Source organism: Mustela nivalis (assembly GCF_964662115.1).
Source record: "Mustela nivalis genome assembly, chromosome: 1".
Lineage (NCBI taxonomy): Eukaryota > Metazoa > Chordata > Mammalia > Carnivora > Mustelidae > Mustela > Mustela nivalis.
This window is the reverse complement of record NC_139020.1, coordinates 170,423,027-170,446,474: the sequence shown is the minus strand read 5'-3', so window position 1 is coordinate 170,446,474 and position 23,448 is coordinate 170,423,027. Positions and strand designations below refer to the sequence as shown.

The 23,448-nt window shown below is 42.5% G+C and overlaps 1 protein-coding gene across 10 annotated transcripts in view; it reads left to right on the top strand.

Annotated features, from left to right (window-relative positions):
- Nucleotides 1-7,645: 7,645 nt before the first annotated feature.
- ITPR1 (inositol 1,4,5-trisphosphate receptor type 1) overlaps nt 7,646-23,448 on the top strand; it is a 327,977-nt gene continuing 312,174 nt past the window's right edge. For all 10 annotated transcript variants that reach the window (XM_082728673.1, XM_082728677.1, XM_082728669.1 and 7 more), the window contains exons 1-2: nt 7,646-7,990; nt 8,814-8,884. The gene's annotated coding sequence lies outside the window, so the exon portion shown is untranslated. The remainder of the gene's footprint in view (nt 7,991-8,813; nt 8,885-23,448) is intronic.

Genomic DNA, 23,448 nt, shown 5'->3' with positions numbered 1-23,448 from the left:
GCAGCATGAACGGACAGGTACCTGGGGGTGGGGAAGTAATTAAGGAAGGCCAGAGGCCCTGGACAGCATCTAGGTGATTTCCTAGTCGCAACTGCTAGGTCTGCAAAATATTCCTGGAAAGAAGAAATGACACGGGAAATAGAATTAACAACTAGAGGACCAAAAACCTATGATTAAAAACCAGACAATTTTCCTGTGTGTGACCCTTTAAACATCGTGTTTGAAATTCCCTTGGAAGGAAGGTCATGATTGAGGAAAAGGCAGACAGCAAAAGCACCATCTGTTCTACTCTGTCTTTTCCAGCCCCCCCCCCCCCCATACCTAGCGTAGCACCTAGTGTACTCCATAGGTAGCGGTGAGATACCAGCTCCGTACTGACAACCAGGCACTCCAGCAACCAACAACATGTTCCTGTAGGGATCCCTCCACTCCACCCCGGATCCATCTGCTCCCACCTCCCTGGACTGACTCTGTCTAACTGATCTGTTTCATGAAGGATTGACCTCATATACACCATCTGGGTTGAACTCAGGACATAGGTTATCCATACCCTAAAACTACAAATAAAGGGAAATATAACTTCAAATCTGGGAACAAAATTAAGGGGGAACAAAAGGGAACAGTTAACAAGCTTGAATCTGGAAACACTGATCTGGCACAAGAAGTGAAAAAGCTATGAGTTCTACCTGATGAGCAACTAGATGCTTTGTGCCTGATTTAGTGCCTGGGCCTATTGGTCATCAAATAGTTTTATAAGCAAAATTGAAGCCTATAGAAATGCAAGTTTTCCACTTTCCCCCTTTTTATATTTAATCCCCTTTGCTTTTTTGGCTGACCTAGGAAGACCCCAAGAGGGATGTATTGCAACAAATGGAATTACTCATAACTTGGAGTTACTTCTCATACCTACTACCCTGTTTTGCATTTTATCTAAAAAATTAAATGTAGATTTTAAAATAATTTATTGCCATTAACTCCTACTTTAAAGACACAAAACAATTTTCCAGTGTAACTCTTCAGTGGTCACAAAATTGGTAATAGAAATATCTATAAATGTGTAAGATTTTAGGTTTTTGAATAATGTAGACAAGTTTAAATACAGAATCATAAATTGCTTTCAGATAAAAGAGATACGTATTTTTTGAGAATGAGTTTCAGACATCATGAGATTCTACTTCTAAACACTTTAGGGTACATCTCCCAAGGACAAGGACATTGTCCTATATAATCACAATATCATTATCACACCTTCAAAATTAAGAATTCCACAAATCTTCTATAGTCTAACATCCAGTTGCTGAGAAATGTCTTCTACAGGTTTATTTTTTCTTTTTCTTTTTTTTTTTTTTTAAGATTTATTTATTTATTTGAGAAAGAGAGAGAGAAAACAAGTGAGGGGGGCAAGGAGAGGGAGAGAGAATATCAAGCCTACTTCAATGCTGAGCACTGAGCCCAACTCGGGGCTCCATCTCATCACCCCAAGATCATGATCTGAGACAGAAACCAAGCATTGGACACTTAACTGACAGTGTCACCCAGTTCCCCTATTTTTTATTTTTTTTAATCCAGGATCCAATCATGGGGCACATACATGTTGCATTTAGTTTAATGTTTTGTCTTTTAAATCTAGATAGCCTCTTGCCCTTTTTTCCCCCCATGACATCGATTTGTTTGAGGAGTTCAGCCCTATGGTCTTCTGGACCTCACTGTATTCTCAGGCATTGTTGGCAAAAATGCTTTGCTATGTGATGTTGTATAGTTCTTATCCAATCATACCAGGATCCAAATAATGTCTGGTTGTCCCAGTATTGTTGATGGTAAATTCGATCACTTGCTTAATGTGGGCGGTTGCCATATTTCTTCATTGTAAAGTTCCATTTTCTACCTCATAATTAGTGGATAGGATGTGGGGTAAATTTTTAGGGCTGTATAAATATCTTTTTCCCCATTACCTTTCCCTTAGGAGGTTTGGCATCTACTGATATCTAAGTAAATTATTACACTGGAAGTTGCAAAATGGTGACTTTTCTAATTTTATATTTTCTTTCTACATGTAGTAGCTGAATTCCTCTGTGGAGAAGAGCTTTCTGTTTTTCTTTTGATAAACAGATTTCCTTTCAGTTCAAACTGTAGGATAAGATAATAAGGCCTTTCTGCAGATTTCTTCAAGTTCCCAGATCTTAGCTTGGCTACCAGAGCAATTTAGGATGATAGTCTCACAGATGGGAAGCAGGAGATGTGGAAAATGTCTGAGCTGATAATAAACTCCTGGTTCTGCATATGTCACAGGGAGATAATGTGTAGGACAGTAATAGTCCTTTTTATTTGCTTACATGATTGGCAGAGATTCTCAGAGATGGAATAGCTGTCCCTTCCATATGTTACATAGTGGTAGTAACTGTAACTTTTGCATTCTTCTGTAGCTATCATGCTGCCTCCCAGGACCTAAATCATCCACAATTTGCCGATGTTCCCCCTGCCATGTGCAAGTTTACTGACTGGCAGTCTTTCTAAACTCCAGACATGGGACAACACATACAGGACCTGTCCTCTTTCAGCTTCACAGGATGTTCAGAAAGAGGGCTCAGGAAAAACATCTCGTTCTCCTAGTTCCATGCCAAACTGGTCTCACTCCCGCTCATGTCCAAACACCAGCTGCACTTTTCCCTATCATCTAAGGCTGTTATGTGTCTGTGGGTGATTTCTTCTCCCTACTCTTGTGGTTCCACTAATGAATTCAGCCAGTAAATGCTGTGCAACTGTTCTGTATGCAGAGCTGAACCACATGCTACAAAGGGTACACAAATATAAGACTTGGTCCCTATCCGCAAAAAGTTTATCTGGTTAGAGAGACAATATCACACAAAGATGGAGCTGAATAATAGTCTTGTCAGCCAGGGGTATCTGTGAACGGGTTTGTGGGGTTTGGTACAAGAAATTCCAAGAACTGGAGCTCAAAATATGAGCATCTGTGTTGTTGGGGCAAATGTCCATGAGTTTTATGAAATTCTCAAAGAAACTGTGACTCCATGCCTTCACCACAAAAAGTTAACAATGACCAAGATGGACTAACTAGAGGACTGTCTACAGTAGCAGTGTTTTCTCCTTACCAGTAGTTCTCATGTTTGATGGCACATGGAAGTAAAGCATTGGTGCCAATAGATCAATAGACCAAAAGATCAAGTTGGCCCCATGCTCAATAGGGAGTCTGTTCCTCCTTCTCCCTCTCCCCCTCCCTCTGCTTATGTTCTCTCTCTCTCTCATATAAATAAATAAAATCTTTAAAAAATAGATTGAATTCTCTGACTTCAGTGTCAATCATTCTGTCTTGCCATTTAAGAGTGATTTAAGATATTTAATACAAGCTAGTAAGTATCCAAGGAACATTGGAGCACTTACAGGCAAATAAACTCTTTTGCCTGGGAGAAAAATTGGGTCTAGCCCTACCCCAATAATCCGAAGTTTGGTGCGGAGCTGAGTACTATGTTGTGACACATCAGCATTTTCTCCAAACCTGTCCATAACGTTCTCTCACTTTGGCATATTTGGGTGAGCTTGCAAAGCCTTCTCATGTCCAAGGACACCTTTGATCCAGTGAGGTTGGCAGGGCAAAGTTTATAGCATTCAGTCTACCAAAAAAACTGATTCTCTGCAAGGTTAGGGGAATGGCCACAGCTACATGGAGGTTAAGGGTGCAGCTAAATGTCAAACTTGTTTCTGATCTTTGCTTTCTCCTGTGTATTTTCCTGTGGCATTTGAAGGTGGGCTTCTAGGAAGATTCATTCCGTTGCAGTTTTTAGCTGTACACTGCTGATGAAAACCTGTTTCTATTTGTAGGGTTTCCCTGGGGGTAGGCTAGTGTGCTAGTTTTGGATGATCTTCAGACTTCCACTCCGTCTGTGATTCTATCCTGACTCTGCAGAGCCCTCCTACTTCCCTGCATGGGCATTTCAAGGGCAAAGTCATAAATGGCAATTTTCAGGGCTGGTTGTAATCTTGAATTGGATATTAAGAATTAGATTCTTGGTTTTCTCAATCAGCACTATCCAATAGCATATAATATAAAATACATTAAAAATGTAAAAAGCAGGCAAATTAGCTTTAATTATCTATTTTATTTAACACAACACAACCAAAATGTTAACATTTCAGTATGTGATCAATATAAAAAAATTTTTGGTACTAAGTCCTTGAAATTTGACCTGTATTTTATATCTATATCACATTTCTGTTAGAACTAGCCATATCTTGAGTCCCTAAATGGCTAGTGGCTATTGTATTTGGCAGCAAAGTTCCAGAAAATTTTTCCAGGAAAAAAATACAGTTAAGACAAAGAAGTGCCCTTCTTTCTATTCATAATAGAGAATGAATTGAACAGTGGCCTTTATAATGAAACACTTCATCATCAGTCATCAATTGTACAGCACTGTAAAGAGCTTCTCAGCATCATAGCAAATTTAGCAAAACTACTTTCTAGAGATCCAGTAGCTTCCAGAAACTAATGACAGTTGCAAACTGTTGAATAGTCTGCCATATGCCTGGCATATATTATATTACAATGCTTTTGTTTACAAAGTTTTTTTGGGGGATACATATCCACTAAAATGTGCAGAGAGCTAAGGTCTGCTGGGTGGGGAGGAAGCAATACAAGCATGAAACCTGCGGTCTAGGAGGGAAGATTGGCTAAAGCAGTTAAAGGCTAAGTGTCCATTGCATGATGAGCATGAAAATCACTGAATTCTAGCTCTCAAACAAGACCAGGTTTTCCCAGAAAACCTACATTAAAATTCCATTGTTTCTGCACATGAAACAATTACCCTTTAGTACTTAACAGTTGTAATAGTAATGACTGATGACTGATTTGTTTAATTTGTTTGAGAAAGTAGAGCCAAACCCTTTAGAAACGAATAGTTTTTTTTGTTTTTGTTTTTTTTTTTTTGGTAGGGGAAAAGAAGAAAGGGGACAGACAGATGGGAAGGGTGTGGACTTTTTTTTAATAAAAAATTATTTTTTATTTTTTATTTTGTTAAGATTTTATTTATTTATTTGACAGACAGATCACAAGTAGGCAGAAAAGCAGGCAGAGAGAGAGAAGGGGGAGGAAGCAGGCTCCCTGCTGAACAGAGAACCTGATGCCGGCTCGATCCCAGGACCCTGAGATCATGACCTGAGTTGAAGGCAGAGGCTTAACTCACTGAGCCACCCAGGTGCCCCTAAATGAAAAAAATTCTTAAAACAATTTTATTTATTTATCAGAGAGAGGGAGAGAGCATAAGGAGGGGGAGTGGTAGGCAGAGGGAAAAGAACATCCCACTGAGCAAGGAGCCCTGATGTAGGATGATCCCAGGACCCTGGGAACATGACCTGTGCCAGAGGCACAGGCTTAACCCATTGAGCCACCCAGGTGACCCAGTGTGGACCTTTTTGTTGTGACAAGATGGGAGTATTCCTTTTCTTTTTCTTTTTTAAAAGATTTATTTATTTGACAGAGAAAGAGAGACAGCGAGAGGGAATACAAGCAAGGGGGAGTGGGAGAGGAGAAGTAGGCTTCCCACTGAGCAGGGAGCCCGATGTGGGGCGTGATCCCAGGACCCTGGGATCATGACCTGAGCGGAAGGCAGATGCTTCACCACTGAGCCACCCAAGCACCCCAGATGGGGGTATCTCTTGATGATGGGGAGTGCTAGCTTGAAGCAATAAGCATGAACCTTTAGTGCCTAGGAACAAGCGGCTATTGCTGACAGAGAGGAGGGGCAGGAGTGAATATAATGAACACATTTTGTCTACTTCAGAGCACTGCCCGTTCCTGGACTGAGCAGATAAATACAATGCAAATGTTTTCACTGGGGATGCTGTGGGAGATAGTAGTTAATGTCCAGAGTTCAGGAGCCAGACTGCCCATCACTGTGAATATGCAGATGTTACTTAAATTCTCTCTGCCTCACTTTTTTGCATAAATCAAAAAATGTTAGTGGGATTTGATGAGAAAATGTAAATAAAGAGCTTAGAATAATGCCTGGCACATGACATGTACTCAGTTATTATTATTAAATTTAGTATTATTATATCAATAGTAATTATTATCTATGGGGCTCCCTTAATTTATTCCTGAAGTTTCACAAGATGGTTAACCCTATCAAGCAATCCTGATACAAAGTAGGCACATTCTAATGACTCCCTCCCTTTAAGATGGCAAAACTGGGGCAAAGAGATGAACACCACTTGCCCAAAGGCTCAGAGTCTGCTCCTAAAATGGGGAAGGAGGCCATTTAAGGCAGTGGTGATGGATTTCCCCAAAGACAAGGACTTAGGACACTTGTAGGCTGGAATTGGAATCCAGGCTGTACTACTTAATTCACGGTGTCATCTTGGGAAATTACCTGATTTCTCTGAGTCCTTAGGCCTTCATCTATCAAATGGAGATAATAAATATGCCGATTGTTGTTAAAACTCAATAGCATGATGCATGAAAAGTGCATGTGGTCTGGATTCAATGAAAACAGTCTCTCAAATTATTATTATTACTGTTGTTGTTATAGTTACTATGTAGCACAGCAGGCAGTGCTTGTCTGGGTGCTGTGAAGTGTTTTGGCTCACCACTATGCCCCAGCGCCTGGCACAGTGCCTGGCACCCAGTAGACACTCAGGAAACATTTATGGAATGAATGTCTATCATCTGATGAAGGGAGAGCAGCCTACCGACTCTGCTTCCTAGCTTAGCCCTTGTCCCTCTTCCAAAAACCAAACAGCTTGTAACCCAGGGGTTACAAGAGTTAAAGGATTAACAAGAGCCTAGGCACTTTTTAGCAGTGGGATGGACAGCAACCCGTCTGGTCCCTGACGCCGCTGTCCAGGCTGCTGGAGGGCGCCCCGCCTGGACGCGCATCATTGTGTGAGCAGCTCTCTCCGAAGCCCTAATTTTTTGGCTTGCGGTTTATTTACTTAAGCATTTACAGCTCCGGGGAGCAGAGGGGCTGCTCGAGGCGGGGTCAGGACCTAGGTCGCGGTTTTTATTTATTTTGTGCCTCCCAATCTCCGCGCCTTCAAGTTACAACACGGCTCCTTTATTTGTGCATCGGAGAGGCTTGCCTTTCTCTACCTCCTGCTGGGCGAGGACGGACCCAAGCAGCTCGGGGTCTCTGAAGCCACTTGCCTGTGTCCCCGCCTGCGTCGACCGTCGCTCCGAGTTAGTTTTCTGTGCAAACCCCAGCAGGGCGTAGCAGATTAAAGACAGACAACCTCGAGCATTTAATCCTTGACCGCAAACACTGGCGTTTTTGTGCCCTGGATTTCTGAAATTCTTGGCTCAAGGACTTAAGGAGCAGGGGAGGAGGGTTGGGGGGGAGGGTGGGTAACAGCTTGTAAAAACTTCCCAAAGCAGAAATCCGAGCTGCTCCCTGCCCCCCTCTCCCAGAGATACCTGGATTCAAGGGAAGGGGGGTAGCCGGAGGAGGAGCGTCCCCAAGGGTTGGAGGCGCCCCCCAGGGGTGGCTTTGGGTCGCCGGCTGCAAGCCCTACCAGCTCTCTGCGAGAAGCCGGATTCGCAGCCCGGACGCCCCGCAGGACGCCCCTCCCCGTCCCCGCGCGCTTCTATTTAGAGCCCAGCCCGGAGCCCAGGGGATTCTGGGACTCGTAGTCCTTCCCCGCAGCCCCAGGCGCCTCCACGACCTCGGACTCGGACTACATTGCCCAGGGAGCTTCCCGGCCTATATAAGCCGCCAGGAGCCGCTTCAAAGTGCAGTAACCATGTGGATGTGCTGCTGAAGCGTTTCCTCAAGCTCGCTGGGGTGGGAGGAGAGGAGGAGGTGGTGGTGGAGGAGGAGGAGGCAGAGGGTGGAGAGAGAGAAAGCGCACGCAGAGAGGAGGTGTGGGTGTTCGTTTCCATCCTAACGGAACGAGCTCCCTCTTCGCGGACATGGGATTACCCAGCGGCTGCTAACCCCTCTCCTCGCCCTGCTCCCCCAAATCGGCGTGGCTCCCGGGCACCAAGGTAGCGCGGCTGGGGCCGGGCAGAGGGCGCGGGGAGTTGGTACTGTCCTCCCCGGGCGCCGAAGTTTTGCCCCGCTCTCTGGGAGTTTTTGGTGGATTTGCATGCACTTGAGTACGTTTGGGGGCTCTTTAAACTGACGGCATTTTGGGGTGTTCATTTGAGACTAAAAAAAAAAAATAATCGATTCCAGTGATTGGCCTTGAGGGCTACCCATTCTGGACTGGAATGGCATTCCCCTAAGTTGGAAACTGTTGCAGCAGCTGCAGGAAATGGTTTTTTTGGGGGCGGGGGGAGATGTGGGGTGTCATATGTGAGTCCGCTCAAGGAAACAATCTTTTAAAAGTAGCCGTCCCTGGAGCTGCCTGGTTGAGAGAAAAATGCATGTGGGGGGGGGAGGGCAGTGGGGAGGGTTTTGAAAAACGGAAGAAAACCCGGGGAGCGGTGAGGGATGAAGTGTGGACAGAGCTCACGCCCAATGAGGATGCGGGCTGCGGATACTTGGCCTAGGCTCCTGGAAACAAGTGCTTTGGGATCTGCCAAACACTTCCCTTAGTTCCAGCTCCCCCGGCACGTTCCAAGTTTTTGCGTGCCTAGTCTCACTTGTCAGTTACAACTGGAAATAAGTAGGCAAAGTTACCTGTAGTCTTTGTCCAGCTGATCCCTTCAGCCTTCCGGTCTTGTTCCGGGAGGTGAGGGAGGGGGTCTCTCCAGGGAGGAGGCTAAAGAAGGTGGAAGTTTGCAGTTTGAAGCATTTCTGTTAGGGGCCCGTCTTTGTAGTCTTAACCTCAGTCTTTTTTTTTTTTTTTTCTTTCTGAATACCTAGGAGCTGACTACGGAGGAGCAGGATTCGCACAGCTGGAGGGTTTTGGCAACAGAGTGCCTGACCTAGGTCAGGTGAGTGTAAAGCCTGAGAGCTGTAGTCAATAATGAGTTTCTGTTTTAAGTGTATGTTATGTCCTCTCTAAAGAGCCATGGAGATTAGAAGTAGAAAAGAAAAGCAAATTCCAGGGCTTGGTGTCCAAAATTTGTCACTGCCTTCTGTAAGAGCTTTAGGGAGCATTTGAGATCCAGGGGGCAGTCCTGCCTAGCACTTTTGGCCAAGATTCAGACTTAAAGCAACCTGAAGGTTTATGGGTGGGGGGAGCAGAAGCCATTAAATGGAGCAATAAAAGAAATGCCCATTGATGCCTGGCAGCGTGCTGATGATTTAAATTCTGAAGGATGAAGTACATTTCATCAGCCAAGATATGGAAGCAAAAATTAACTGCCTCTGTCTTTGAAAAGTAGTCACTTTTGTTTTTGTTTTTGCTGTAACATGTGTTTAATCAGAGTAGGTTGGATTGTAAGAAATAAAAGTGGTTGCTGGCAATTTGGAAGTATTAGTACTTTAAAAAGGGAAATTAGTTCTTGAAGCATGAGAGAGTAGCATCCAGTCCTTGACCTGAAGCTGCCTGAAAGTCAAGGAATCTGATGAGCCCCTCTTGTTTAGGTGCTTATTGTGGGATATGAGTTGAGGGCAGCATATCTGTAAAGATAAGCAGCTTCTGTCACCTGCCCCAAATGGTCAGACTGCACTTTAAAGAAAGGGAGGTTTTAACAGCTGCCTATACATCCCATTGCTGCAGATTTGACCATCACAAGTTTTCTTCTTACTAAATGGCCAGGAACAGGGTAGACAATGGGGTAATAGGTGGAGAACCGGGTCTCAGCTACTTCTTTAATGTTCTAAATATTTAGCTGTTCCCTGGGCTACAATCTTCGGGCTTTTTAAATTAGAAAATAAAAGGCAGACACTTCATTATAGTAGTATAGTGCTTTTGTTTCCTGTTGATAAGATCCTTAGGCGTGCTGGTGGAGTGGGAAGCCTTTGGATGTGTGGGGTGTAGTTCATTCTTGGAGTTCAGTTGATTTTCATGGCTACTTGGGTGCTCAGAAGGCCAAGGAAAGGGTTAAGTTCCCGTCTTTTGAGTAAGCGACAGCCTGGGAGAAACTGATCCATAGACTCTTCTCCAGCTTGATGCTAAAAATAATACTGACACGTGAAGTACTTGTGAGCGGGATCCAGAGCCATATAGCACAGAAACTCAGTGAGTCGGGTACAGGTGAAGAAGCTGAGGTGTAGAGAGTAGGAATACTTGCCCAGTAGCTGGTGCGCAGCGGAATCAAACAAAGTAGAACTCCTAGTTGTGGGGCTTATTGTGTTCCACAGATGCATTTAAGCTAGAGGGTAAAGGTGAAGGGAGAAGCTAGAATGGTAAACTTATTTCTGTTAACAAAATAAGTCTTGCTTATGTCCCACCAGTGAGGAATGAGTAATAATATCTACCTTGATTTAAGAAGGAAACGATGTAGCCATAGATGTAGGGATAAGAGTGTGGCTATTTGAGGAGGTATTAGAGGTTTATACTGACTTTGTTTTAGAAAGCTGTATGCTGAAAGCCTGAATGAGGAAAGTAAACGAAACCAAACCACACCACAAGGAACATTGTCTAAATTCAGCATTAGGTTCATCTCATAACTGAAATCCATCTCGATCATCTACATCAAGGCATCTGAGCAGGTTAAAAGAATCAGGTATTTCTCAGTCTGAATAATTTGATAATTTGAATTGCAGTGAGTCTAAACTGTGAAGTATCGGTATCTTTTCATTCTTTTCATATACTCTTAAGTTTGGTTTGTGGCCAATTGTGCAGAACACTTTCATTTTTTTCCTTGTGTGTGCATGCATGCACGTGTGTGTGTGTGTGTGTGTGTGAAAAGTACAGTCTGTTCTTTAAATAATTCAAATCAGAACAGGATATACTATCAAGATTTCCTTCTTACCAGGCAGGGAATGTTCTTCATGCTCTAAATGAATGACCCCTGGCCTCCACTTTGAGCCCCATGAAATTGTTGGGGGTTGACAATAGTATTATTCATTTTTAAACAAAGTGGTTGCCTTTTGGAGGGAATTGGCATCCTTTCTTTAGGAATGAGAGATGGAATTGTTGCTTAGAAGAAAGGAAAGATGAACCCAACAAGATAAATCTCTTGCCTTTGTCCTCAAAATATTTTCAAGTAGGGAAGACCAGGGTATTAGAGGTAGAAATGAAACTTGTAATCCAATGGTATACAACTAACTGACTTCTAGACAAAAAAAGTTGCAGTGTTTTAGTTCATTTATAATTATGTCATGGAAACTGATTTCTCGACAACTAACTGTTAAATAACAAACCAAAATGAAATAATAAACACCAAATATGAACAACAGAAAACAACAACAAAAAATAAAAATACATCTGAAGCTAGGTTTCTAGATCATGCTGTCCTTGGATATATCTTATTAAGGAGTCTACACAAGGCCAGTGTCCCATCTTGTCTACTGTTGGCATTTGTAGGCTTTTTATTAACTGGAAATGCATTTAATTTTTTAGTTTATTTTTGCTGTTTTAAGCTTTTGCACTGCTCTTTGGATGAAATCAGTTAAGTCTTGAAGTCAGTGACATGAATGACATAATTTTTATGATTCTAACCAATTTTTATAGTGTCTCATTCTGAGTTTATTGCTAATGAGCATGAGCTGAAAACGCCACTAAAACTCACCTGTGGAGCTCTTTTTCCTATTGAACAATGGCTAGGGTCTTCCCTCAGCTGGACATAGTTTAAGGCATTTGGTGTGATGAATCTCTTTATGAATGTCTAACACCTACTAAAGTTGTTACTTTAAAGCATTTATTCCTTCATTCAACAATTTCTTGAGGACCTACTATGTGTTGGGATATGTTCTAAGTGCTGGGCATACAACGATGAAAATCCTGTTCCCAAGAGGCTTAAATCCTAGTTGGGGGGGAAGCAGGAATTATAAGTAAGCAAATATTATTGTGTAACAGGTAGCAAGCGCTACAGAGAAAAAGAAAGCCAAGGAAAGGGGAACCGGAAATAACAAATGTTGATGAGGATTGGGAGAAAGTGGAACTCTTGTGTCCTGTTGGTGGGAGTGTAAGATGGTGTAGTCACTGCAGAAGACAGTATGTATGGTAGTTCCTCAAATGATTACCAAATGATCCGGCAGTTTTACACTGGGTATATAACCAAAAGAATTGAAAGCAGGGACACAACTGGTATTTGTACATTCATGTTCATAGCAACACTGTTTACAGTAACCAAAAGGTGGGAACAACCCAAGTGTTTACTGACAGATGAATGGATAAACAAAAAATGGTATGTCCATATAATGGAATATTATTCAGCCTGACAAAGGAATGATATCATTATACATGTTACGAGATTGGTGAAGGTTGAAAACATACTAAGTGAAATAAGCCATACATAAAGAGGACAAGTAGAATGGTGCTCACCAGGGGCTGGGGCTATGTGGAATTTGTTTAATGGGTACAGAGTTTCACCTAGGGAGGATGAAAAAGATCTGGAAATGGATGGAAGTGTTGGTTGCTCAGCTCTGTGAATGAATGAATGCCCACGAATCTTACACTTACAAATGATTAAAATGGCAAATTTTATCTTGCGTTCATGTATTTTACCACAATAAAGAAATGGTAACAACAAAACTGCATAAAGGGGATAAAAGTATTCAGGAAGGGATCTCGAATGAGAGGAATCAGGGACAGGCTCTTGAACAGAGTGCATCTGAGCAGAGAGCTGAAGGGAGCGAGAGGTTAGCTGTGCTGAGAAGGACGTTCCAAAGCTTTGGCTGGAGCAGAAAGTGCTGAGGCCCTGAGATGCGAGCAGGTACAACAGGTTAGGGAAAGGCCAGGAGGCCAGATTGGTTGCAGCTGAGGGAGAGTACTAGGCGTTCAGGTGGGAGAGGGAGTCAGGGTCAGATGTTAGAGGAGCCTGGTTTTGCAGGTAAGCCTTAATTGATTTCCCTGAGGATTTCTTAACTTTCTCAGAACCCTTAATGTTCTCGGCCTCCCTGAGCTACCTTCTCCTTTCTCAAGGGACTGGTGAGGCTGGCAGGATCGCCTACTGGATTCGAACTTAGCTGGGGGGCAGGTGGTTCAAACCCAGATTTCTAGACAGTCTCGTTAATTAAATGTCTTACCTCAGATTGTAATCCACTTTAGTAGGAAGGGAATATTCTTTTTGGTTTGGATAATGAAGTTTAAGAGCCTAATGATATTCCTGGTGGTTCTTCTTCAACACAGACTTTGTGTACTTTGCTACCACCCCCGTCTGTCAGGTCTCATTATACGGAATTACACAAGGAGAACTCATGCTCTGCTTCTAGCATCACCCTGAGGGGATACCAAGTTCCACATAAGTGATTCTCCCTGATAAGTGAAGTGGACCCCTTTGTGTGTATAGATTTATAATGCACATATGTGTTGTTACTTAATTGCATAAGATAAGCATATTCAATTAAAGTAAAATAGTAATAAAGATAAACAATAAAACCAAACTAGGCACCCCCAGTCCCACCATCCAAGGTGAGGGTTCCAGACTCCTCCACATCCAAGGTGAGGGTTCCAGACTCCTCCCATGTATACATATATACAAATTACATGTATGTTTAAATTTCATAAAAAAGGACTCATACAGTACTTCAAGTTTGGTACCTTGCTGTATTGTACTCGATCCTGAAGCTCTGTTCTTGTTAATAAATAGATACGTATGCCTTCATTTTTCTGAAGGTGCCTGTACATTTGAAGAGATTGCCTTTGAGTGGTCACATGGATGGCATCTTTCTTCATCATCATAGAATCCAAGTTTTCTCATTCAGTTTATATTCTTTCTTTAAAGAAAACCGAATGGAAGCTAAAGCACTCTTCAAAAGTTAGCTATCTTATTGTAGGGATAAAGTCTAGTAATCATTCATTTCAATGCAGAATTTTTTTTTTTTTTTTACATTTCAGTTATTTTATTTTTTAATTTTTAAATTTTTTAATAAACATATAATGTATTATTAGCCCCAGGGGTACAGGTTTGTGAATCTCCAGGTTTACACACTTCACAGCACTCACCATAGCCCATACCCTCCCCAATGTCCATAACCCAACCACCCTCTCCCTACCCCCTTCGCCCCGGCAACCCTCAGTTTGTTTTGTGAGATTAAGAGTCTCTTATGGTTTGTCTCCCTTCCGATCCCATCTTGTTTCATTTATTCTTTTCCTACCCCCTAAACCCCCCACGTTGCATCTCCACTTCTTCATATCAGGGAGATCATATGATAGTTGTCTTTCTCCATCAATGCAGAATTTCTTGTCTCTTCTTCAGGGTAACCTAATTCTCTGGAGTAGGTAGGGCCAGGTACTTTTTTCTGTTTATTTGCCCTTAAAAGGAAAACTTCACTGTAGAAAATTTGAAGTATGTGTGACAGTGAGATCTTTGTAGAACAAATCCCTCTATACTCATCACCCACCCTTCATGGTTATCAATCCATGACTAAGCTGTGTTTACCTGTATTCTGATACACTCTCTCCCTCCTGTTGGGTGAGTCGGAAACAAATACCAGGCATACCAGTTCATCTGTCTTTTAGTATATATCTCTAGTATTGGGATTAAAAAAATTGTGATACTTTTATCTACCTCAAGGAAAAACAAATTTTTTAATTAACTCTATGTTCTCACTTCCTTCCAACATGTGTAAGTGCATGTATACACACCCATGCATACCATATAATATATATACATCTAGATAATGTAATAATAATTTATATGCATATTTAACAGTTTGTTTGAATTAGGATCCAAATAAGGTCAATACATTACAAATGGTTGATGTGTCTTTTAATCTGTATATTTCCTCTACACCTCTTTTTCCCCAGGCATTTTGTGGTTGTTACTGAAGAAACTGGGTGATCTATTTTCCTATTTTGCTCACTGTATCTGTGTGGTATAGTTGAACATGTTGCTCTGTTCTCTGTATATATCATATCTGGTTATTAAATGTAGAACCTTGATCAGAATCAGGGTTTTTTTTGGGGGGGTGCACTACTATTTTCTTGAACTTATTCAGGGGAGTGTGTGATGTGCGTGGGTACGTCTTCTTGTGATATTCGCAGCCATGGATGTTCATTTCCTTAATCCATTAGTTCATTTGGACTTGTAAAACTCCTATTTTTCTTTATTTATTCCTTAGCTGAACTATTTTATAAAAAGAAATTTCCTTCCACTAAGTTTTTTATTCCCTGGCATATGTAGTTCATGTAACAAAGAATCTGTACTTAAATTTCTTTCTGTATTTTACCAGTTTTCAAAAATATCCACTTGATTCCCTACCATGATACATGACAGTGGTTCTCAAGGAGGTGACACTGGGCAATATCTGGGGACAGTTTCGGTGGTCACAGCTAGGGCGAGAGCGCTCCTGGCATCCAGTGGATAGAGGCTGGAGATGCTAATAAATAGCCACAGTACCTCACCTCGCCCTGTCACAACACGGAACTGTCCATTTCTCAGTAACAGCCATGCTACTCGTGAGAAACCCTTATACTAAGATGACAAACTGGTATTTTTTTTTGTTAGTATCTTTATGAACTGGTGGATTTAAGCGTATTTTATATGTTTCTCTTTGTGTAGCTATCCTTCTTGATGATCAAAATATTCATTTTTGCTGAGCAACTTTGGCTATTCAGATTGGTTCAAAAAACACAACCCTAGTAGTCTTTGATAGCTTTCTTGATTTTGATACAAATGTTCCAGGATCATTGTCTATCTTTCTTATCCCAGACCTGGAATCAGCCTTTCCTCCAAGGAGCCATAGATCCTTTGAGAGGGAAATGGTGTTTAGAGACCTCTCCTCAGGGACAGAGATGTATTCTTATTCTCCTCCTACAGGTCAGAAAAAAAATCTAAGTGAGGAAAACTTCCAACCTGAGTGCTTTCAGTGGAAGTATTTCCAAAATGTAATCAACACATCTTTGCCTTTTAAAAAAGCATTCTGAATGTACACAAAACTTTCCATTTTGGTATTGGTTATAATCTCAGTATACTGGTATCTTAATACCATTGTGCCCCCCAGATGAGCAGAAATGTTATTCTTGTTCTGCATGCATGTTTTTCATACTGTATGGCACCCCATGATGAGGTCCCGAAATCATTTTAGCGGGCCTCCATCACAGCTTTTTTTTTTTTTTTTAAATATTTTTATTTATTTATTTGAGAGACAGAGAGAGCATGAGAGGCAAGAAGGTCAGAGGGAGAAGCAGACTCCCCATGGAGCTGGAAGCCTGATGCAGGACTCAATCCCGGGACCTGGGACCATGACCTGAGCCAAAGGCGGTTGCTTAACCAACTGAGCCACCCGGATGCCCTCCATCACAGCTTTTTAATGGAGCGGGGTAGAATAGAAAGCGCCAAAGTGTTATTTTATGGGTACTTGGAAGGAACCGTGTACGTTGCAACGAATGCTCCCCTGCCCTTCTCTGTCTGTCTCACACACAGTGAGCATTGGGTTGTAAGTGTAGTGTATTTCTTACTGTGGGTTGCAGTTTCAAGTTTGAGAAATGTTGTTTTACATTTTTATTCCTCCATATGTGGTCATCACACTAGCATCAAGGGTTTCCACAGTGAACTCCTTAGAAATGTGGACTCGGAGGCCCCACCCCTGACCCACTGAATCAGAACCTGCCCTCTTAGCACAATCCCCATGGAATCCATGCACACTCGAAAGTATGAGAAACTCTCGACTGAACCCCTTGTGCTTTTTCAGTACTTGCCTTATTTTTACAGCTATTTTTTCTCACCTGTCAAAAGTGACCTTTGTACTTGCCCCTCGAAGTCTTTCCATTTTCAGTGAACTGGAAAGATAGGTGAAGTCACCCACTGAAGATGAGCATGTAGGCCTGGCAGGACCCTTTTTGACATCTCGGGGCTTTCATTTGGGGACTCTTTTATTGGCAGTTTCAGGTAGAGCTAGAAATCAAACAATACATGTAAAACCTGCTTAAGGCTGGGAAGTCCCAGATATGAACAAGGCTGCGTTTTAATATGATGTTGTCACACTTTGAGCAAGTTAGGTTTTATAATGTTTTATGACCTGTCCACTTAGCAGAACCTGTGGACTGCTTGATAGAATGTTGCCTTTCAGAAAAAGATGGACATAAGGGGGGGGGCGCCTGGGTGGCTGGTTCGGTTGAGCATCTGCCTTCGGCTCAGGTCATGAACCCAGGATCCTGCAATCCAGTCTCTCATTGGGCTCCCTGCTCAGCAGAGAGCCTGCTTCTCCCTCTCCATCTCCCTCTGCCTGCCTCTCTGCCTACTTGTGATTTTTCTCTCTCTGTCAAATAAATAAAATCTTAAAAAAAAAAAAAAAAGATGGACATAAGAAAAAACATCACTCCACCTCCAAGCTTCTTGTTGTTTGTTTGCATTTCAAGAGGAGGTTTATCTGGGAAGTGATTTTTGTCCTGCTGTAACAGTTGCAAAACGTTACTGTGTGCAGGTTTCTGAAGAGAAAAAGCTGATGCAACACCTCGACTCAGGGACGTTCACTCCCGTGCCTGTGACCGTGTCTGCTTCTGTGTCTTTGCCCACATGCTTTCTGCCCTGCTGCCCCCATCCCTTCTCTGTCCACCTTGCCAAATACGTTCACTCCCGTGCCTGTGACCGTGTCTGCTTCTGTGTCTTTGCCCACATGCTTTCTGCCCTGCTGCCCCCATCCCTTCTCTGTCCACCTTGCCAAATACGTTCACTCCCGTGCCTGTGACCGTGTCTGCTTCTGTGTCTTTGCCCACATGCTTTCTGCCCTGCTGCCCCCATCCCTTCTCTGTCCACCTTGCCAAATACTTGTGTCTCCAACCCAAATCCTTCCTTCCTCTTCTGGAAAGCCTTTCCTGATCATTTGAAAATCTTTGTGATTTGAAATTCCCCAGCACTTTATGTCTCTTTTCCTTGCGGGCTTTTTGATTTTTAACCCACAAATGCACCTGACAAATAGTTACGCGTCCACAAAACCATTTGCTGAATGAAGTTACTTATCTCCATGTTTTGTTTCCCTTTGAAGGATGTAGACTGCCGGTCAGGAGAATCTAATTTTTTGTACACCCGTCCCGATTAAATATTTCTTGAATTGGCCGTTTGCATTGAAAAGGCCCTTTTGCTGCGGAGAGCAGAGTGAGGGCTGGCAGACACATGTCAAGCAGCTCCTTTTGGGAGCTTGGGAGAGGTTGCTCAGAACAGTTCTTTGGAGGGCATGAGGCATGAGAAATTGTTGAGTGTTAATAAAAGGGAGCGGAGGTAATAAGCAGGTAGCGCAAGGAAGCTGCTCTCAGGTTGTAATGGTATTGCCCTGCTGAACCGCAGGATGGGGCCTCCAGATGTCTGAGTGTTGACTGTCTCTTGGGTGTGGGCAAAACATGTCACATCTGTGCTTCTGTTTCCTCCTCTTTAGAATAGGTATAAAAATACCTGCTTTGGGTCATTGCTGCCAATGCTGTAGAAGAATACATGTTTGCAAAAGTCTTGCAAGACAAAGACTCTGTCCTAGAGGAGTGGTTCTCAAGTGGCGGGCTGATTTTGCCTCGCAGGGACTCATGCACTGTCTGGAGACTTCTTTGTCACAGCTGAGGGAGAATGGGTGCTCCTGGCATCCAGTCAGTAGAGGTCAGGGATGCTGCTAGACATCCTGTGATACACAGGATGTGTCCTCCACAACAAGGAATTGTCTGCCCCCAAAGGTCAGTAGCCCTGAGGTTGAGAAGCCCTGTCCAAGAGTGATTTTCCCAGACTGAGTGAGACTTTTCTGTCTCCGAGGATGTTAACCTTTGATCTGCTGGGTTTGTTTGTTTGCTTGCTTGCTTTTTGTTTTTTTGTGGTTCAGGTTGTGAACAGAGGGGTGTCTTTTCAGGCTGGGGCTAACTTTAACTTTTTAGTAAAATAAATACCACTCCCCTTCCCCCTCATGCCCCAAGTACTGGCTTTGGTTTCTGGAGCCCCGTGGTCTATTAGCTTTGGCCAGTATAGGGCTTTGTGGCCTACAAGAAGTCCTTCAGGCTTTTTTGTTGTTGTTTGCTCTTTCTGCCTATAAAATGAAGAATTTTAGCTAGATGATCTCTATCCACCAAATACAAAATGTTCTGACTAGCAACTTTGAACTTTGGATTGGCTTCTCTTATATTGGCCTTGGAGGATAGGAAACACGAGAGCCCACGTCAGAATTGACATCTTTTCTCTAAAATAACCATGTAAATATTGTACCTGTTTGGAGGACAGGTTATTTAGTGGGCATGTTTGTGAAAAGGCGAGTAGGTTTATCTTTGTGCATGTGTATCTGTTGTGTGTCTAATGAGTAATATTCACACTAGAGAGTTGCTCTGACCCAAAGGTTTACAACTGCAGTTTCTGAGATGGTCATAGAGGGCCCTGCTTAAAGTTGAAACTTCTGAGTTGGTGACTTCCTTTGGGACTGTCTGAAAACGAAAGCAGAATGCAATTTTCTGTCCTCTGAGAGAAGTGCTTTTTGCACAAGAATACATTATCCCTTGATGGGGACACTCTGCATTCTTGAGGACCATTTGATGAACCACTAATTGAACAAGAAGGCAAGGAGGGGGCAGCACCACAAATGTGTTTGGGGGTAGGGAAGGGGAAGCTGCCGGCCCGGTGGCCAATGCAAAAATACTGCATTGCTCATCCTTGTTTCACTATAAAGATGATACCGTCAAGAGTCTTTGCTCAAAGGAAGTTCCAGAATTAACCATGAGAGTTCCTAGTCACAGAAGCAGAGACAGTTGTAAAGAGAACCTCTTCCCTTGTCTTGGAGGAATCAACCATAAATGTTACAGGTTTTCTCTTCCCTGAATTTACAGCCATATTTCCATATATGTACCTGGGTGACGGCATCTTAGGGGGAGGCTTGTGTAGAAGGAGTGTCCTTGGCCTCCAGCCAGGAGATTGATCAAATGCCGGCAACTCTTCCTTTTCCTGGGCACACTCTTGTTTTCCCTCCGAAAAGCCTTGTGGTTTGTCTGGTTTTGCCCTCCAGGGGGCTGCTTGCCCTGAAAACAATGTGTGGCTTTTTTGTGTTTGGTAGCAGCTTTGGCCCCCAGGTTGCATCTGTGTTTCCTGGGGACTCGCTGCTGATGGCCTCCTGAACCTCCAGGCACTTTTAAGTCTTCACGCATGAGCCCTTCCTTTGCTGCCTAGTGTAAAGGAAGTCTTGATTTTATTCTTTTTCAACGATCATTTTTAAAGCAAGCAGCAATAAAACCAGCACTAAGTCTTTGTCAAAGGCCCTCTGTTTTTTAGGAGGTGGAGGTGATGTGGAATGCCAAGAAGGAGCAGAGAAGACTGATGGATTTCCATTGGCTACATTTTTTAGCAGAAGAATCACTTTCCAAGTGCACTGTGCTTTGAGGCCAAGTGGCAAAACTCACTGACTGAAGGGTGGACCCAGAGGGGCCTATGAAGGTGGGATCCAGTCATTCATTCTTCACCTGGCTGTACTTTGGTAGCCTAGGTCTTCCTGGGAATAGTGGGGAGAACATTCTGCTGGAGTTGGCACTGATAAATTCAGATGAATGTTATCTCACAGTGTGCCCCTTGTCTACATCCACTCGTCGTGTGGAATTGCTGGTTGATAGGGTTAATCCTCAACTAATTGTAAGCCCTCAAAAGTTTACTAAGAGCCGTTTATGGGAGTTGAAAATACAGCAAGTTAGCCAGTAAGAATAATCACAGCAAACAGAGGTGTTTGCAGTGTTTTACTTCCTATGAGCTAAGTAAGCCCATTATTTTCTTTTATACATTTAATCCTCAGCACAACTGTGTGAGGCAAGCTCTCATGATCCCCGTTCTGCAGATGAGGAGACTGAGTTCCGGAATGAGTAGCTCAGTCAAGGTTGTAAACTCCCTGTCACATTTAGAATAAAAGGCAAACTTTTCACCCTGGCTTGGGAAGTCCCACTAGCCCTGGTTTCTCTCTTCTCTGACCTTACCCCACACTTTCTTCGTTTCCCATTAATGCTCCAGACGTTGTGGCTGGCTTTCTGTTTCTTGAACTTGCCAAGTTCTTTTCTGCTGAAGAGCCTTTGTACTAGCTATTGGCTCTATCTAAAAATGCTCTTCCGCCTGATTGTTTTGCATGACTGCCTCTGTCTTGACTTTCAGGTCTTAGCTTAAATGTCTAAGCTTGCACTCTCTGACCAGACAAAAGTAAGTTGTCACACGGTCATATCATCCAGTTTCAATTCTCTGCCTACTACTTAACTGCCTGATTTGTCTTGCCTGTCAACAAACTCTCTCTCCTTCACGAAATATAGGCATCATGAGAACAGGGACCTTGACTGTTTTTTTACTTATATATCCTGCACACCTAGACTAGGGATAGCACATAGTAGGTATTCAATGAATGTGTTGAATAAAAAGGGGGTTTCAAATCAGGGGGTCCTCTCTGAAGTCCTGCATGTTGTATGTTTTGTATTTTAATCCTGTTCTGTCCAGTTTTTCATATTAATGAAGTATGAGTCCTAAGCCCAAAGCCAGTGCCAAATCAAAACTTAAAATTTATAGCATTTTTCAACCTTTTGGGTCTCAGAAACTCTTGACATGCTTAGAAATTACGGAGGACCCCAATGAACTTTGTTATACCTACCAGGATGTAGGTATAACAGTCCGTATTTATCTCATTAGAATTTAACACTGAGATATTGAGCTACTGAGACAAACACACACGAAAAATAAGCCATCACACAATAAAGCAGTAACATTTTGTGGGGAAGGAGGGGGCAGAGGGAGAGAGAGAATCTTTAGCCATCTCCACACTCAGTGCAGAGCCCGATGTGGGGCTCTACCTCAAGACTGGGAGATAGTGACCTGAGCTGAAACCAAGAATTAACCTACTGAACCATGCAGGTGCCCCAGTAACATTTTTTAAATGAACGATAGCTGTATTTTCTAAAATAAAAACAAAAATTAGAGACTGACATTGTTTTACTCTATTGCAAATTGTTGGTGATCTGGCTTAATGGAAGATAGCTGGAGACGCATATCATATACTTGTTTCTGCTTTCAGTCTCTTGAGAGAGCACATGTCTTGCAGCCTCTGGAAAACTCCATTGTTGTGTTGAGAGATGGAGTGAAAAGGTAAATAGTGCATTGGTGTTATTATGAAAATAGGACTTTGAAGATCCTTTGAAAGGTGTTGGGAGCCCCCAGTGGTTTCTGGGGTGTCATTGGGAGCCACTAGCCTATAGGATAGCTAGATAACTTAAAGGTGGGTGGTGGTATGGAACAGGTAAGAGATGGAGAAGTTGAAGGCTTAGATAGCAGGATGTAATTGATTATCCCTAAGTCTGGGTTTTGTTTAGAAATATATGCATGGGGATGCATTTAAGCTGTTTCTGGGGGAAAAAAAGAAAAAGAAAAATTGCTTCCCTTTAAAGGACCTCCTGAATTGCAGAGGACACTGAAAACTTGGAAGCTAGTGGTATTTGTATGTTCATCTTTTTCATATGTGCGAGATTATACCAAGCATTGTAGGGGTTCTGCAACAGGATGGGTCATTAAAAAAATAATAAATCTGGGATCTTCTCTGTGTCTGAGAATAGTAGCTTCCATTATAACTCCCTTCATAGCTGCTACTCTACAACCTTACTTAGTTCTCCTTGTAGCTTTTGGACTCAGATGGTTATGTCCTCTAACAGAAATTAGATTGTTTCAGTGCTTTATTGGTCTCTGGTTCTGTCAAATCTGGTGTTAAATACATCAAAGTAGAAGCTGTTAAAAATAGATGAGATATTCCCTGCTAGCCAACTTGTTTAAGAAAGGCAAATGATTACAATCCAGGCCACTGGGGAGTATTTTGAATGTCTTGAGTGATGTATTTAAGGTTGTCAAAGCTAAGATAATTGGGTGGTCAGATGTTGGAGAGCTTGGAGCTCAGGGAATGAATGGTCCACTGGGTGGGGGACAGGTGTGGTGGTGGAGGGGTCCTTAGTTCCCAACACCAGTGCTTGGAAGGACCTAATTTAAGGGCAGTGTCAGTGGGGGCTCCCCCACCCCCCTGAATTACAGCCCCAAGGGCCAGGTGGCTTCATCTTAAATAAAGAAGACTTGGCTTCTGTGTGTCAATAAAATCTTCCGGTCAGACTATTTGGGTCTCTGGCTTTGGGGTCCATTACCTGGTGTAAATAAAGGCTTCTGATTTTCTCCCTTGCCTGTGTAGGATTACATGATACCTTAGGTAACTTCTTGGTTAATGAAAGTGTTCTAATTTTGTCTCGTTTCAGGAGTTGCTAACTTTTAAATTCTGAATTGTGTGTAGGCGAGAATTGAGATTTTTTTTTTTTTAGAAAAACGAATATAATGCAATTAGTTCAGTGCCTACAGGAGAAATAGATGGGAAAAATCACAATAAGTGAGTTTTCTGCCGCAGTCAAAGCTTTTAGCAAAAAGAAGAAAAAAATCAAAACCTATCCTGATTCTTGAAATGAATATACTTCTTTTTCAGTGAGGCTGTGATTTAGCCCTCCTTAACACCAAAGTAGAAGAGGTTCTAAATATTGAATTATTTCTTTGAA